The sequence below is a fragment of the Callorhinchus milii genome, unplaced genomic scaffold (assembly GCF_018977255.1).
Source record: "Callorhinchus milii isolate IMCB2004 unplaced genomic scaffold, IMCB_Cmil_1.0 Scaffold1, whole genome shotgun sequence".
Classification (NCBI taxonomy): domain Eukaryota; kingdom Metazoa; phylum Chordata; class Chondrichthyes; order Chimaeriformes; family Callorhinchidae; genus Callorhinchus; species Callorhinchus milii.
The window spans coordinates 48,592,841-48,606,959 of NW_024704742.1; the positions used below are offsets into that span (position 1 = coordinate 48,592,841).

The 14,119-nt window shown below is 41.7% G+C and overlaps 1 protein-coding gene across 6 annotated transcripts in view; it reads right to left on the reverse strand.

Annotated features, from left to right (window-relative positions):
- apbb2b (amyloid beta (A4) precursor protein-binding, family B, member 2b) overlaps nt 1–11,948 on the reverse strand; it is a 166,689-nt gene extending 154,741 nt beyond the window's left edge. For all 6 annotated transcript variants that reach the window (XM_042341547.1, XM_042341544.1, XM_042341543.1 and 3 more), the window contains exon 1: nt 11,830–11,948. The gene's annotated coding sequence lies outside the window, so the exon portion shown is untranslated. The remainder of the gene's footprint in view (nt 1–11,829) is intronic.
- Nucleotides 11,949–14,119: the final 2,171 nt, after the last annotated feature.

The following is a 14,119-nucleotide window of genomic DNA, read 5'->3' on the forward strand; positions in this document are numbered from 1 at the left end:
ACGGGTTAAGGAACAATTGAAGAGAAATTCCACAAGTATTTAGATTCATTCCTATTTTCTTAGCACTTTCAAACTGTCTAGAAATTGGCAAATTCTTAAATACAGATTTTAATTTTGAAGCCGGTTTCTGTCATTTTTTTAAGAACTGCACAAAAACGGCCTAAAAAATGAATATTGAATCCAACAATTTGCCAAATTCTGGATGCTGTTTAATACTAAGAAAATAGATAAGTCACAGGAATTTCTCACCAATTGTTTCTTAACCAGAATCAACAGGCAACCCATTCGCCATCCTCTCGGAAGTCGTTAATATATAAACAAGACTGACTGACCCTGTTTTTGTCTTTGCTTACACTTGATAGGGGAAGACACCATAAAAGTGGTCAATGCAGAAAATCCAACTCATGGTACAACACACCAACACCTCAATGTATTGTTATCACTCACTTATCATTTACACTATCCATACTTCACTCAATTACAGCCTTGGAATACTCTACAACTCAAAATATATGCTGTATGTTCATGCTTATATCCTAACCTTTTTGATCATGTCTATGGTCACCTCTCCCATTCCCCGTCCCTCTTTTCCCTTTCCCTTGCTTGGTTTTGTAAAGCATTCCAAAATGTTACCTTACCTGATGGGCACCATATAAATACAACTTGTTATTGCTGCTATTGTCGTAAAATGTTGTTAATTTTTTCATAATATTTGATGCATACATCAAATTGTTTTGCTCATCTCTTTATATCAATGATTCCACATGAAATTATCCTTGGCCCAGTGTTAAGTTCTATCACAAAAATGCATGATATTAAAAGGGGCTTTCATACATTTAAAATGGTGATTTAAATATCCTTTGGTACACTATATGCATCTCCATTAAAGAATTTGTGTCCAAATTATGAGATGAAATAGTTAATCAGGACCATGGCAATAATCTTGCTATTGAAGTGGAACTCTAAAAATGACTTTGCAACTTTTAAAGTTTGAGACCTTTATAACAATCATCTTTGCATTTGATGTATGGCCTGGAGCATTCAAACATTTTAAAGCGCTTCACATGGAATATTCATGGCTGGTAAAATTGCTACCTGAAAACAATTCTTTCAGGAAAATCAAATAATCTCGACAGAAACGCCTCTATAATCAAACCATCATTTTGAGTTGTTCAATATTTAAAAGGTCCTTTGATAGTATCCTGCTCTCATTTTATCATGAAAATATTATGTGAGGAAACACAAATTCTAACACTAGATGTTGGTTCCAGCACAAAACAGGTCAAATTCAACACAAACAGGGAGAACTTTCATTGGGTCTAGGTCAGTGTTGTCCAATAGAAACCGCTGACTAGCCACAGGTGTGGCTACCAAGACACTATTTTAGCCATGTGCAACTAATTTGAATGGAAAACGCACACAACACTAGTAAATGTACTTGACATATATGTTGAATGCCCTGCCCCCTCGCTTCCCTTTTTCCAAGTCCCGCCTGAAAACCTTCCTTTTCAACCCGTGCTTATGGTCACGTTCCCCCACACCAGCTCGGAGTCAGGCTCCACAACTGTTAAGCGCTCTGAGATGCTACCCTGTGTGAAGGATGCTATATAAGTGGAAGTTGCTGTTGTGTTCTCATTTTTTCTTTCAAGAGATGTGACAGACCCCTCCACACCTGCTCTCCATCTAGCACATGGTTGGACGATGCTTACCCTTTGCCATGTTGGAGCTGATTGCTATTGGCTGAATTACTTTCTTCTACTGGCCTGGAGGAGTTGTTTGGATCGGTTGAGCTGACCACAATTGACAGCTCCCCTCGCCATACAATACTGTTTTTTCCACGGTGCTGAAATCCAGTGTTTTCACCTGTTTTACACACCATTTTAGCAGATAGCCAATAAGCAGTAACCAAGGAAATAAAGCACACACCATATATATATATGCAAACTCATATATAATGCCTTCATTTTGAAGTCGATTTTCTGTAAATTATTTCAAGAAATGCAGAAAAACAACTTGAAAGTTAAGATTGAATTCAAAAAATTGACAAATTATGGACACTGAAATGTTATATAAATAGACCCAGGTGAAATTTCTTCCAATATGTTTTCAGTCAGGCAAATGGCTGGTGCAGTAGAATGTGCTTCTCTGAGTAAGTTGGGGTTGAAAGCAATTTTTAGAGCAGTAAAATCTATCTCTGGTTATGTGAGCCCTAATGCTAGAATGCTGATCAACATGTACAACCGCATGTTATATAACATGCCATATGCAGCCACTTCTCAAACATGAACCTTCATTTGTCAAATTTACTGGATGCCGAGATATAAAATACCGATTGTCTTAGCAACACCTAATTTCACTCAGAATTATTGCCCAACTTCTTGTTCTCCCCATCTCTGGGATAGAACCCAAGATTCATATTCTTTAATTAACCGGACATACAGTAGAGTGGACTGCATCAAGGGTGCACAGTCAACCCCAGAGGTTTCTCCATTCATTTTCACATGCCTTCTAAAGTTGATCTGCTCCAGAAGAGTGAAATTCAGTTTCCTGCACAAGCCAAAGTACCAGCACCAAACATCAGTCAGTCTTCGATGCTCTACTTCAGACTGGAGGGCAGGATTGTCTGGCTCACACATTTCTCCAGTATCAACGCAACTCTATGGGCAACAGGAAGTGGGCTCCTGCTATCTTTACTCCCATTTGAAACCCAGGAGTAAAACTTCAACGCTAAAGAAAATAATTCAAAAGACTGCAGTTGGAAAACGCAGCTCGTCCTCTGAATAACCTAATTTTTTGGAAAGCTCTGAACACATGGTCATACATGTAACGGAAAACACTATTTACCAGGGAAATGAAAAACAATGCTGGGCATTTGGTAAACAAAAAACTCAACCCAAAAGCAAATATTCCTTTAATTAAATTGCTGTTTCAAGGCAGATGACTGGCTTTCCTTTACCAGATGTTCAAACACTGAAGGTTTCCAACTAATTACATTTCACAGCTATAAATACTATACACCTCTGTGTACTTGCAAGAACAGCAACAACTCCTGTCTGAAACTCTGTGTATGGAAAGCATGCAAAGACAAATTCTTAATGCACTTTCTGGCCTTCCTAACACCACTGCCAAAGGCAACATATATGGGAGGTCATCCTTACATAATGAAGAACAGACCTTTATCAATGGCATCCTCAGACTTCTTTTCTACATCTGAATCCACTGCCAAATCATTACTGTGTAAAGTAACTCTTCTTTTATGACTCTAGGATAATACTTACATTGCACCACAGCTGAAGAATGGGTATTGGAGTATTTAGCAAAGCGAGACCATGACCAAAGAGCAACATTGGAATCTGGATCACATATCAAGAATTCAAAGGTAAAACTATGGAATTTATCAAATCCCAAAGAGTATGTGTGCGTGCGTGTGTTGGAAGAGGATTAAAATATGAAAGTGCTGTGTGCCAGCAGAGCCCACAGAATAATGTTTATAGTCAGTTGCAGTGATTTGCCTGAGTTTGGCAGTCTGCACAACAGACTCTGTGAAAATGAGCCAAAATAAATACATTTCTTTCAAATTAGTAAATCTGGTTTGAATAAACTAAGACTCAGCACATGGGCCAACAAATGTCTCTCTTTCAATGAGAACTATGTTGAGAACAAAGCCTATTGGAATTTTAAATTGAAAGTTATGTGTTCTCCTCAAGCTGAAATATGAATCTCGAGCAGAAAATGCGTTCAAATACTCAGCTCTCAGGTTAGCGGAATCTAGGATCCTGTGTCGACAAAGCTGTTTGTATTCTCTGAACATAGTGCATGCCTGCTCTTATAACTAAATGAACTTGAAGAAATAAACTTTGTACTTGAATAATACGTTATGGTATTTTCACAACCTCAGGTATCAAAATATCAGGCCCTAAGCAAAATGCTCAGAGAAGCTAGTCAATACTTCATCAAAGTTAGCCCTGTCTTCACTCAATCCTTTTATATACCATTTGTCATTCAATTCAGGACTGTTTGTTAGACTTGCTGTGCACAAATTGGCTGCCATGGCATCTACAAATACACAGTCCCAACACTTCACAGTAAATCATGGGAAGTCCTTTGAGTCACCCTGATGACACGATATGGTGCTATATCAAATGCAAGAATTATTATCTACTGAAACAGTGATTTTAGACATTTAACTTACAACTGTAAAAAAAAGGAAAAAGCATCTCGCTTGCACAAATGCAGTAGTTTACTAACTGACTCTCCACCTGAAGATCATGAAGAGTTTCCATTCAAGAAAGGGCAATACTAAGACCTCTAACTGGTTGACCAAACCTCCTAGAAGATTACTAAACAACATCCACAGAGGGTTTCAGCACATGCATCGTCTTATATCTACCAAATGCAGGAGTATGTTATGCCAAGAATCCACAAGCCAAGATAATAGAAGAACAATTAGAATGTCTCTCCAATCTCCTCGAGCAATACCTAAAGGTTAGTTCCCCCCTATCCCCCCACCCCTCCCCATCATTATGTACTAAAGTCAGTGAATCATGCATTTTCACTTGTTTGGAGCATTTAACAATATGTTAGCTAGTATTGCCAACTTTTCTTTTTAATTTGGCTTTCAAGGTCTACATTAACATTTTGCCCAGAGATAATCTATTTTTCCTATTTTAGATTTTTGTGTCTGTTCTACACATGCTCTCGTTCATATGACTACAGTTTGCTAAATGTTAAGCACTCTGAGACTCTACCCTGCATAGAGGGCACTATGTAAATGCAAGTTGTTGTTGTTAAATGACCCCAAAACATAACTGGTGGGCTTATGATGTGGCTAAGACACAGTCGATGTTTAATACACATTTACGTGGTACATTAAAACTTTGAAAACAGAGCGCAAAACATCACTTCTTTATACAACCAATTTTCATACAGCTACATATCATCAATCTCATTTGAGTCTTGCAAAACTAGTCATGAAGTAATTCACACCAAAACAACACATGATGCAACAGAAGATGTTGAAATGCTGTTAACAACTGTTTGCACGAAATCCATTGATAGGATTCTAAGATACTGATATGGAATTTGTTTGCTAAACTAAGGCATAAAAAGCAGAATTTTGGGGAACAGAAAGCGCCAACCTTCCTTCTCACATCTATGTTGCTATAGTAAGAAATTCCATCTGTCTAGATTTGCTCTATTTATGTAGCATTTTAGAGTGTCCTGACTTTGGTAAATTATTGAATTTCTTATTAACTGTTTGTGGGACACTGCTGTGCATAATTGGCTGCTGTATTTCATCCACAAAATATACAGTCAATTCACTTTACAGTATATTCTGCGAGGGGCTTTGAGACGTCTCGAAGACGTGATAAGGTGCTATATCAAATGCAAGGATTATTATTCATTATAAGTAAGTATTCTGCATTTCTTAAAAGAATTTACAGAAAAACAGATTCAAAATTAAGACGGCATTTAAGAGCTTGCCAAATTCTAGACGCTCTAAAATGTTACATTCACAGAATAAATCTAGACCTAGGTTGAATTTCTCCTATGGTTAACTCATCATGACCCTGTATTTGAACACTTCACCATAACAAACGATTTGCCAGGAGCAGCTCTCTCAACCCTCTAAATAATGTTGAAAACTTATTCTTCCAGTGAAAAAGACAGACATTCCTTAACCTCTCTTGCTGAGAGATTGCTGAGATTCAGAATCAGCTTGGTAAAGAACAAGAAAGAAAGAAAGAAAGAAAGAAAGAAAGAAAGAAAGAAAGAAAGAAAGAAAGAAAGAAAGAAAGAAAGAAAGAAAGAAAGAAAGAAAGAAAGAAAGAAAGAAAGAAAGAAAGAAAACCTGGAACAAGAAATAATAATAATAATAATAATCTTTGCATTTGATATAGCGCTTTTCACGTCGGGAGGACGTCCCAAAGCGCTTCACCGAACACACTGTAAAGTGAATTGACTGTATATTTGTGGGCGAACGCGGCAGCCAATTGCGCACAGCAATGTCCCACAAACAGTCGTAGATTGAAAATGACCCATTTATTATTGTTTTTGGTTTTGGAGGGATTATTATAAGGCGTGTGGAGTAAGGAAACTTGCCCAAGGTTTCGCCCTGCCTGGAATTGAACTCAGGTCTCTCGCTTGCAAAGCGAGTGCTCTAACCAAGAAAGGCACAAAAGGCAAAATCCTGCAGATGATGGAAATCTGAAATAAAAACAGAAGTCACTGGGAACACTCAGCAGGTCAGGCAGCATCTATGGAGAGAGGAAAGTGAGTTAACATTTCAGATCAATGACCTTTCATCAGAACTCAACGAAAGGTCATTGACCTGAAACAAGAAAGGAACATTTGTCCCAGCAAGCAATAATAATTTTTCAAATAACTTAATATTCCTCCTCAGTCTACATGCACCGTATCAGTGTAGATTCTTCCACACACACAAAGGCCTATTTAATCTTTGAAATGTTACATACCTTCTCTCCAAGCCCCAAAAGGTCATCAAGCTAAACTACAAAATATCTATTCCTCCTTCACACAGCTACCTTCAACCTTTGCAGGGATTCTTCAAATAGCCTTTGCAGCATTTAACCAAATTCTGGAATCTCTGAAATGCTACAACTACAGAATAAATCTAGACCTAGATTGAATTTCTCACATGGTTAATTCATGACCCTGAATTTGAACACTTTACCATAACAAACAATTTGCCTAAGCAGCTCTGTCAACCCCTTAAATAATGTTGAAAACTTATTCTTCAAAGAAAAAGACAGATATTCCTTAACCTCTCTTCGCAAATTAAGATTGGGAGTGTCTTAATCTTAATCTACGCCAATTAAAATAATGCCCATAGCTATTTCTTTGGTTAATCTCATAACTCTCAATCCCTTTCCTCAACAGATCCTTTTATTTAAAACAGTTTTCTAATGGACTCAGACTAACTGCTTTATCTGAGTGTCTCTTCCACATATCCACATCCGTGCATAAAAAGAGGTTCTTCTAATCTAGCTGGAGGTTAATAAGTGTTGTGTTCTCCAGTACTATCCTCTGATAAGGGTAAATATGCTTTCTTATATCCATTGTATTTACATATGTCAGCATTTTGAAGACCTTGACTCCCCCCTTTAATCATATATTCTCTGAAAATAAGTTTACCTCCGGGACTTCAAAATTGGACCTTGTAAAGTCATGGCATTATCCTGGTCACTCTTCTCTGAACTCTGACCAATGCATCAATGTTCTTTTAACAAAAACTAGAGATCATATTCCAAACATGGTCTTGCCAATCATCTTCACAATGTCAAAAGATTTTGTTCTGACTTTTAATCGAATGCTCTCCACATGAAATCCTATATCTGCTTTACCTTATTGGCAAGTGACTGGGTATTTCAGACAATAGTCAAAGAGCACACAAACCATTTTCCACCTTTACTAATGGAGACATATACATGCTGTGCACACACTCCACTTTCCCTTTCTAGTTCTTCTCAAATGCACCAAATTTTACTGCACCGTGATTTTAAAACTGCCTTTGCCACTCGAAAAGGAATCGGATCTATATTTAGTATACACAATAAACATACATAATCTTACAGTGTGTATTTAAATATAATGCTTTGATTTATAATCTATCCCACTGCAAATGTATTTTAGAACATGATTTGTCTTCCTTTTGCTGTGGTCAAGCACTGAATTGCTGTTATGGATTTATACTAAACAACGCCTTGGTCCCTTTCCTACTCAGTTTCAAATGCAATGAATCTGCATTGGGTATATCGTAAACCTGTGCTAACACATATTGCCTACAATATACACAGTCACTACACTTTACAGTAAATCCTTTGAAGTGCTCAGAGACATCCTCCCAATGTGAAAGGCCCTATATCAAATGTTCATACTATACAACAATAAACAGTTGACAAAATCTAAAGGTATATTAAATCCAGACTGTCACCTTTAATATGCAATCTGCAAGTATCTATAAAAAAAGGGGCCCTCCAACAAGCAGTAGTTGTATTACATTATCAAATACATAAATTACACCAATAAATCCAATATAGTATATCTATTTCACAGGTTATACTACATCAAAATACATTACATTTTGACCTAAACAATTAAGTGTTCCTGAAATGAGGTGCGAGGTGTCTTCTAACTGATAAGCCATCCACTGAGTTCAGAACTGTTCTTGACACTAGACACAAAATGTGCAGCAGTAGCTACTTCTGCAGTGAAGAAGGAAATTTATGCAGCCAGCGTCTGCCACATCAAGATCCATTTGAAAAACACAATCTTAGTTCAGAGCTGATGAACTACAACAGCTGTAACAAGTTGCACTTAGACCAATGTCTCAAACTGTATTGCAAAGGTAATGGGTTCACCCTAGAGGGAGGTAAGGAGGAGGCATTTGAGGGTGTTCATAAAAAAAGTCTTCACTCAATCCACTAATGTTTGTGGGACAGTTTTGCGAAATTGGTTGCCACGTTTCACCCACTAAATACACAGTGAATTAACTTTACAATATATTCTGTGAAGTGCTTTGAGACGTCTCGGTGACGTTATAAGGCACTAAATCAAATGCAAGTTTTATTATTATTTTAGCCACAATCAAAGTGATAAATGATTTAGAAGGGAAAGAAAGCAGGAGGAAAGGTGTGCAAGAATCAGTTTGTGCCTGGAAGTAATTTTGTACAGATCAGTGATATCCTAGGAACTAAATGTATAACTGGAATTAAACAGCAAGAAAGGAAAACTGCTGCATCTGTCTTAAGAGACTATGTGGTATATATTAATATCCGGGATTATGCTCCTTCAAGTATTGTAACATAATGCAAAACAATCTTTTCTTTTTAAAATATCACATTAGTTTATAAACATGTTTTATTAATATCCAATTTCAATGGAAAGGTCAGCTATGCAATGAAAATCAAGTCAGCAGTATTACTTTAAGGATCGATCTCCAATAGGTTTTATAGAATGATAAAATATTAGAGCACAGACTCAAGCCATTTGGCCCATCAAGTGGAAGCTGGTGTTTTTGTCTATGTGATCCATCTCTTCTAACCCATTCTCCTGTTCACTCCCTTTAATATTTGTTTCCAAAATCTATGGACTCCACATTCCAACTAACCTTTCTGTAAAGATATTTCTCTAACCTCACCTTTAATCCATTCTGTCACTAACTTGAATTTGTGCCCTATTCTTACTGAATCACTGGCTAGTGGAGATTAGGAACATAGGAGCAGGATTGGGCCATTCAGCCTCAAGCTTGTTCTGCCATTCTTCTAGATCATGGCTGATGATTTTCTGTAATTATTTACCGTATCATAAACCTTCATATTGACCCCCTCTATCAGGTCACCCCTTAACCTTTGGGGATGGGGGAGCGGGGGTGGAGGGTGGAAGAGTTTCAGTTGTAGAAGAAGTAAACGCAATCTCATATCATTATGACGTCCTCCCGATTTGAACGGAGTGATACAAATATAATTTGTTATTATTGTATTATGATAAATGTCCTACATTAAAAAGTGCTCGTAAAGGGAAGGAATTACTCCGAAAACATATTAGTCCAGATTTCTAAAAACAATTGACACAGACATTTAAAAGGAATCTCTAGCTGCAGATCAACTCGGACAAAGGCTACTTTGGAGGGGGAAAGCTGGATATTTTCCAAGTTTATGACAGTAAAGGCATGAAGGATTTCTGCAGACTTACCACTGGAGGGGGAGCAGGATAAGCTCAATTAGCTGCAATAAAGTACAACAGAACCCATTCTTCTAACAGCTGCAAGCAAACACCAGCCAGACGTGGAACTGAATAACATTGCCACCCCCACTGTCCATCCCCCCTTCCCCCCACTGTAAAAAAAGTCAATTAAGGAGATACCGATTCAAAGACTTAGCACCCGTTATAAGGACTGTAACCTGAAACCTACAAGCCCGCAGCCAGACAAAGCATAAAGGTACAGACAAATATGATCATGTTGTAAGCAGATGGAGACCTGGCTGGATTATCTGAGGACAGATAGCTGGAGAGAAAATTTTGTTTCGCCCACGAAATACACAGTCAATTCGCTTTACAGTATATCCCGTGAAGAGCTTTGAGACGTCTCGAAGACGTGATAAGGCGCTATGTCAAATGCAAGGATTATTATTATTAATTATTATTATTATTGTTGTTATAAGAGGGGAGGGAAAAAACAAATGTCTAAAGGGATTTTACTTTGCTCTCTTGGGTCTGTGAAATGCAAGCGCTCACAGATCCGCAATTCTCCCTGATTTTTGGGTTACATTCCTGGGCATTTCAATAAATTCTGCGAAAGTTGATTCATCTGCAGTTAGCTGTTGGAACTGCACGAGTTGTTTCCAATGGGGACCAGAAGGTGTTGAAGGTCCTTCATAAATACATATGCAGTAAATGGCTAACAGCATGCAGCAGTCCCTCTGTAATAACCCCCTCATCTGTGCACTGAACACAGCAACCACCGCAAGACCATCAAACACGCTGTAATACACGCAGTGAGTCCACTCTCACTGCTGCTCTCTCTCTCTCTACCTTTCATCCCTTCTGGAGAGACACAATTCACTTCGGATTAAAAAAAAATACACTCTTTAACGTCCATCCGCAGTGGCAGCAACAACCTTAACACAGATCCTGATCACAGCCACATTTACACACTTACACACACTCACTCACTCACTCACACACTCACACACTAAGTTTAAAGGGAAGGAAGCGCTGGTTTGGACGTGATGGTCGATGAGATGAGCTCGTCCTCACCGAGTGTCCTCTGCCACACAGATCTCGGTGTCTCTCTGTCTCTCTGCCTCTCAAACCTACCGCATTTTCTTCTGCTGTACCTGTCAAGATGTTTCCCACCTGGGAAACTGCAATGTGTCTGTCCCTTTTGTCCCTTTGCCGCGGATAGGAAAGGAAGCTGCTCTCACTCCGGAATGCTGGCTGTCTTGTTCCTTTCAAACGCACAGAATAACAGCACTGCAGCACAGCACAGTGTAGTGTAGTACAGTGTAGTGCAGTACAGCACAGTAGAGTACAGTGTACTGCAGTGCAGTACAGTGCAGTGCAGTCTAGTACAGTGTAGTGCAGCACAGCACAGTGTAGCACAGCACAGTGTAGTGCAGCACAGCACAGTGCAGCACAGCACAGTGTAGTGCAGCACAGCACAGTGCAGCACAGCACAGTGTAGTGCAGCACAGCACAGTGTAGTGTAGTACAGTGTAGTGCAGCACAGCACAGTGTAGTGTAGTACAGTGTAGTGCAGTACAGCACAGTAGAGTACAGTGTACTGCAGTGCAGTACAGTGCAGTCTAGTACAGTGTAGTGCAGCACAGCACAGTGTAGTGCAGCACAGCACAGTGTAGTGCAGCACAGCACAGTGCAGCACAGCACAGTGTAGTGCAGCACAGCACAGTGTAGTGCAGCACAGCACAGTGCAGGAGGTGGGGAGGGCGGGCGGGCGGTGGTAACCCAGCAGCCCGGGGCTGGCGCAGCGCGGTCGGGTGCAGTGTGTGTGCAGAGCACAGGGACCCTCCAACTGTGCCGACTGCAGCTCTCAGTACATTTACAACAAAACAAACGCCACCATCCGCCCAGAAACCCAGTCCTCTCCCTCCCTCCCTCAACCCCCTCTCTCCCCCTCTCCCCCCTCCCCCTCTCCATCTCCCCTCTCCCTCCCTCCCCCTCTCCCCCCCTCCCTCTCCCCCCCTCCCCCCCCCCCCCCCCCCCCCAGGCTCCCCAGATTGCTGTTGGCTGCTGTCATTTTTTTATATACCTTAATCTATACAAACCACAGCACAGGGCTGTACTCACCCCGTTATTTCTTGTCAGCTGCTGCTCTCTCTCTCTCTCGGTCTCAGTCAGGGCTATGGCTGAGGTGGGTCTGGTCTGCAGAGGAGAGAGAGCTGCTGTAGCTCCTGTCTCTCTCCCTCCCTCTCCCTCTCTCTCTCTGCCGCAGCTTCTAACTGTGCTGCAGCAGTGATCTCCCTCTCTGTGCTGGAGCAGTGATCTCTCTCTCTCTCTCTCTGTGCTGGAGCAGTGATCTCTCTCTGTGCTGGAGCAGTGATCTCTCTCTCTCTCTGTGCTGGAGCAGTGATCTCTCTCTCTCTGTGCTGCAGCAGTGATCTCTCTCTCTCTCTGTACTGGAGCAGTGATCTCTCTCTCTCTCTGTGCTGGAGCAGTGATCTCTCTCTCTCTGTGCTGCAGCAGTGATCTCTCTCTCTCTCTGTACTGGAGCAGTGATCTCTCTCTCTCTGTGCTGGAGCAGTGATCTCTCTCTCTGTACTGGAGCAGTGATCTCTCTCTCCCTCTCTGTGCTGGAGCAGTGATCTCTCTCTCTCTCTGTGCTGGAGCAGTGATCTCTCTCTCTGTACTGGAGCAGTGATCTCTCTCTCTGTACTGGAGCAGTGATCTCTCTCTCTGTGCTGGAGCAGTGATCTCTCTCTCTGTGCTGGAGCAGTGATCTCTCTCTCTGTAATGGAGCAGTGATCTCTCTCTCTGTACTGCAGCAGTGATCTCCCTCTCTGTGCTGGAGCAGTGATCTCTCTCTCTGTGCTGGAGCAGTGATCTCTCTCTCTCTCTCTCTCTCTCTGTGCTGGAGCAGTGATCTCTCTCTCTGTAATGGAGCAGTGATCTCTCTCTCTGTACTGGAGCAGTGATCTCTCTCTCTCTCTGTGCTGCAGCAGTGATCTCTCTCTCTCTCTGTGCTGGAGCAGTGATCTCTCTCTCTCTCTGTGCTGCAGCAGTGATCTCTCTCTCTGTACTGGAGCAGTGATCTCTCTCTCTGTACTGGAGCAGTGATCTCTCTCTCTGTGCTGCAGCAGTGATCTCCCTCTCTGTGCTGGAGCAGTGATCTCTCTCTCTGTGCTGGAGCAGTGATCTCTCTCTCTCTCTGTGCTGGAGCAGTGATCTCTCTCTCTCTCTGTGCTGGAGCAGTGATCTCTCTCTCTGTAATGGAGCAGTGATCTCTCTCTCTCTCTGTGCTGGAGCAGTGATCTCTCTCCCTCTCTCTCTGTGCTGGAGCAGTGACCTCTCTCCCTCTCTGTGCTGGAGCAGTGATCTCTCTCTCTCTCTCTCTGTGCTGGAGCAGTGATCTCTCTCTCTGTAATGGAGCAGTGATCTCTCTCTCTGTAATGGAGCAGTGATCTCTCTCTCTCTGTGCTGGAGCAGTGACCTCTCTCCCTCTCTGTGCTGGAGCAGTGATCTCTCTCTCTCTGTGCTGGAGCAGTGACCTCTCTCCCTCTCTGTGCTGGAGCAGTGATCTCTCTCTCTGTACTGGAGCAGTGATCTCTCTCTCTGTGCTGCAGCAGTGATCTCTCTCTCTCTGTACTGGAGCAGTGATCTCCCTCTCTGTGCTGGAGCAGTGATCTCTCTCTCTCTCTGTGTGTGCTGGAGCAGTGATCTCTCTCTCTGTAATGGAGCAGTGATCTCTCTCTCTGTGCTGGAGCAGTGACCTCTCTCTCTCTCTGTGCTGGAGCAGTGATCTCTCTCTCTGTAATGGAGCAGTGATCTCTCTCTCTGTGCTGCAGCAGTGATCTCCCTCTCTGTGCTGGAGCAGTGATCTCTCTCTCTCTCTCTCTGTGCTGGAGCAGTGATCTCTCTCTCTGTAATGGAGCAGTGATCTCTCTCTCTGTAATGGAGCAGTGATCTCTCTCTCCCTCTCTGTGCTGGAGCAGTGATCTCTCTCTCTCTCTCTCTGTGCTGGAGCAGTGATCTCTCTCTCTGTAATGGAGCAGTGATCTCTCTCTCTGTAATGGAGCAGTGATCTCTCTCTCCCTCTCTGTGCTGGAGCAGTGATCTCTCTCTCTGTAATGGAGCAGTGATCTCTCTCTCTGTAATGGAGCAGTGATCTCTCTCTCTCTGTGCTGGAGCAGTGACCTCTCTCCCTCTCTGTGCTGGAGCAGTGATCTCTCTCTCTCTCTCTCTGTGCGGGAGCAGTGATCTCTCTCTCTCTCTCTCTGTGCTGGAGCAGTGATCTCTCTCTCTCTCTCTCTCTCTGTGCTGGAGCAGTGATCTCTCTCTCTCTCTCTCTGTGCTGGAGCAGTGATCTCTCTCTCTCTCTCTCTGTGCGGGAGCAGTGATCTCTCTCTCTCTCTCTCTGTGC